Source organism: Arachis hypogaea, chromosome 16 (assembly GCF_003086295.3).
Source record: "Arachis hypogaea cultivar Tifrunner chromosome 16, arahy.Tifrunner.gnm2.J5K5, whole genome shotgun sequence".
NCBI lineage: Eukaryota > Viridiplantae > Streptophyta > Magnoliopsida > Fabales > Fabaceae > Arachis > Arachis hypogaea.
The window spans coordinates 84845784-84849501 of NC_092051.1; the positions used below are offsets into that span (position 1 = coordinate 84845784).

General features: G+C 42.3%; 1 non-coding gene across 1 annotated transcript; it reads right to left on the reverse strand.

Moving 5' to 3' along the window:
- Positions 1-878: 878 nt before the first annotated feature.
- On the reverse strand, positions 879-986 carry LOC112760407 (small nucleolar RNA R71). The gene has a single exon (XR_003180849.1). It is a non-coding gene; the product is annotated as a small nucleolar RNA R71 (small nucleolar RNA).
- Between the last annotated feature and the right edge of the window lie 2732 nt (positions 987-3718).

Genomic DNA, 3718 nt, shown 5'->3' on the forward strand with positions numbered 1-3718 from the left:
CCCCCTTTTTCAAAATTTCTTTTTAATTTATTAATTATTTTAATTTTTAATTTTTAAATCTTAATTTTCGAAAAAAAAAATTACTAACATTTTTCAAAAACCAATTTCAAAAATCACTAACTCCTTTTCAAAAATAATTTTCGAAAATTCCTCATTCTCTCTCATCTTATTCTATTTATTTATTCATCTCATCTCACCTCTCTTCCATCCTCACAGTTGTGTTTCTTCCATTATATTACATTCTTTGTCTCCCCCTCTTCTTCCACTCACACAGGGATCCCTATACTGTGGTATAAAGGATCTCCATTATTATTATTATTTTTCTGTGCCTTCTTCTTTGTCATATGAGCAGGAGCAAGGATAAGAACATTCTTGTGGAAGCAGATCCAGAACCTGAAAGGACTCTGAAGAGAAAATTAAGAGAAGCCAAATTACAACAATCCAGAGAAAACCTTTCAGAAATTTTCGAACAGGAAGAGGAGATGGCAGCCGAAAATAATAATAATGTAAGGAAGATGCTTGGTGACTTTACTGCACCTAATTCCAATTTACATGGAAGAAGCATCTCCATTCCTGCCATTGGAGCAAACAACTTTGAGCTGAAACCTCAATTAGTTTCTCTGATGCAGCAGAACTGCAAGTTTCATGGACTTCCATCTGAAGATCCTTTTCAGTTCTTAACTGAATTCTTGCAGATATGTGATACTGTTAAGACTAATGGAGTAGATCCTGAAGTCTACAGGCTCATGCTTTTCCCTTTTGCTGTAAGAGACAGAGCTAGATTATGGTTGGATTCTCAACCCAAAGATAGCCTGAACTCTTGGGATAAGCTGGTCACGGCTTTCTTAGCCAAGTACTTTCCTCCTCAAAAGCTGAGCAAGCTTAGAGCTGATGTTCAAACTTTCAGACAGAAAGAAGGTGAATCCCTCTATGAAGCTTGGGAAAGATACAAACAGTTGACCAAAAAGTGTCCTTCTAACATGCTTTCAGAATGGACCATCCTGGATATATTCTATGATGGTTTATCTGAGCTATCAAAGATGTCACTGGACACTTCTGCAGGTGGATCCATTCGCCTAAAGAAAACGCCTGCAGAAGCTCAAGAACTCATTGACATGGTTGCTAATAACTAGTTCATGTACACCTCTGAAAGGAATCCTGTGAATAATGGGTCGCCTATGAAGAAGGAAGTTCTTGAGGTTGATACTCTGAATGCCATATTGGCTCAGAATAAAATATTGACTCAGCAAGTCAATATGATCTCTCAGAGTCTGCATGGAATGCAAGCTGCATCCAACAGTACTCAAGAGGCATCTTCTGAAGAAGAAGCTTATGATCCTGAGAACCCTGCAATAGCAGAGGTAAATTACTTAGGTGAACCTTATGGAAACACCTATAACTCAACATGGAGAAATCATCCAAATTTCTCATGGAAGGATCAAAAGCCCCAACAAGGCTTTAATAATGGTGGAAGAAACAGGTTTAGCAATAGCAAGCCTTTTCCATCATCCACTCAGCAACAGACAGAGAGCTCTGAACAAAATGCTTCTAATTTAGCAAATCTAGTCTCTGATCTATCTAAGTCCACTGTAAGTTTCATGAATGAAACAAGGTCTTCCATTAGAAATCTGGAAGCACAAGTGGGCCAGCTGAGTAAAAGGATCACTGAAATCCCTCCTAGTACTCTCCCAAGCAATACAGAAGAGAACCCGAAAGGAGAGTGCAAGGCCATTGACATAAGCACCATGGCCGAACCTGTGAGGAGAGGAGAGGACGTGAATCCTAAGGAGGAAGACCTCCTGGGACGTCCAGTGATCAATAAGGAGCTTCCCTCTGAGGAACCAAAGGACTCTGAGGCTCATCTAGAGACCATAGAGATTCCATTGAACCTCCTTATGCCTTTCATGAGCTCTGATGAGTATTCCTCTTCTGAAGAGAATGAGGAGGTTACTGAAGAGCAAACTGCCAAGTTTCTTGGTGCAATCATGAAGCTGAATGCCAAATTATTTGGCATTGATACTTAGGAAGTTGAACCTCCCTTGTTCATCAATGAACTAAGTGATCTGGATCAACTGACATTGCCTCAGAAGAGACAGGATCCTGGAAAGTTCATAATACCCTGCACCATAGGCACCATGATCTTTAAGGCTCTGTGTGACCTTGGTTCAGGAATAAACCTCATGCCCCTCTCCGTAATAGAGAAACTGGGAATCTATGGGGTGCAAGCTGCTAAAATCTCATTAGAGATGACAGACAGTTCAAGAAAACAGGCTTATGGACAAGTAGAGGACGTGTTAGTAAAGGTTGAAGACCTTTACATCCCTGCTGATTTCATAGTCCTGGATACTAGAAAGGAAGAGGATGAATCCATCATCCTAGGAAGACCTTTCCTGGCCACAGTAAGAGCTGTGATTGATGTTGACAGAGGTGAAATATTCCTTCAATGGAATGAGGACTCCCTTGTGCTTAAAACTGAAGGATCTCCCTCTGCAACCATGGAGAGGAAGCAGAAAAAGCTTCTCTCCAAGCAGAGTCAACCAGAGCCCCCACAGTCAAAATCTAAGTTTGGTGTTGGGAGGCCACAACCAAACTCTAAGTTTGGTGTTGAACTCCCATATCCAAACTCTAAGTTTGGTGTTGGAGAGTCTCAACAAAGCTCTGCACATCTGTGAGGCTCCATGAGAGTCCACTGTCAAGCTATTGACATTAAAGAAGCGCTTGTTGGGAGGCAACCCAATGTTTATCTAATTCTTATTTTTATTGTTTTTCATGTTTTCATAGGTTCATGATCATGTGGAGTCACAAAATAAATATAAAAATTGAAAACGGAAGCAAAAACAGCAGAAGAAAAATCACACCCTGGAGGAGCATCTGTCTGGTGTTCAGCGCCAGAACAGAGCATGGTTCTGGCGCTGAACGCCCAAAATGGGCAGCTTCTGGGCGCTGAACGCCAGAACAGGCATGGTTCTGGCGTTCAACGCCAGAAATGGCACACAAATGGGCGTTGAACGCCCAAAATGGCCACCAACATGGCGCTGAACGCCCAGAGTTGGGTACAAAGGCATTTTTACATGCCTAAAGGGTGCAGGGATGTAAATCCTTGAACACCTCAGGATCTGTGGACCCCACAGGATCCACTCAGGATCTGTGGACCCCACAGGATCCCCACCTACCTCCACTCACTTCTTCTCATCACTCTCTTTCACACAACCCCATAAACACTCTTCCCCCAAAACCCTTCACCAATCACCTCAATCTATCTTCCCCATCACCTTTTCACCACTCACATCCATCCACTCTTCCCAATAAACCTACCTCATAAACTCCACCTTCCTTCAAAATTCAAAACCAATTTCCCACCCAAACCCACCCATATGGCCGAACCTTAACCCCCCCTCCCTTCCCTATATAAAGACCTCCATTCTTCATCAAATCCACACAACACACCCCTCTACACTCCTCCTGGCTGAAACCACATCTCCCTCTCTCTCTCCATATTTCTTCTTCTTCTTCTTCTATTCTTTTGCTTATTGCTCGAGGGCGAGCAATATTCTAAGTTTGGTGTGGTAAAAGCATAAGCTTTTTGTTTTTCCATTACCATTGATGGCACCTAAGACCGGAGAATCCTCTAGAAAGGGGAAGGGGAAGATAAAAGCTTCCACCTCCGAGTCATGGGAGATGGAAAGGTTCATCTCCAAAGCCCATCAAGACCACTTCT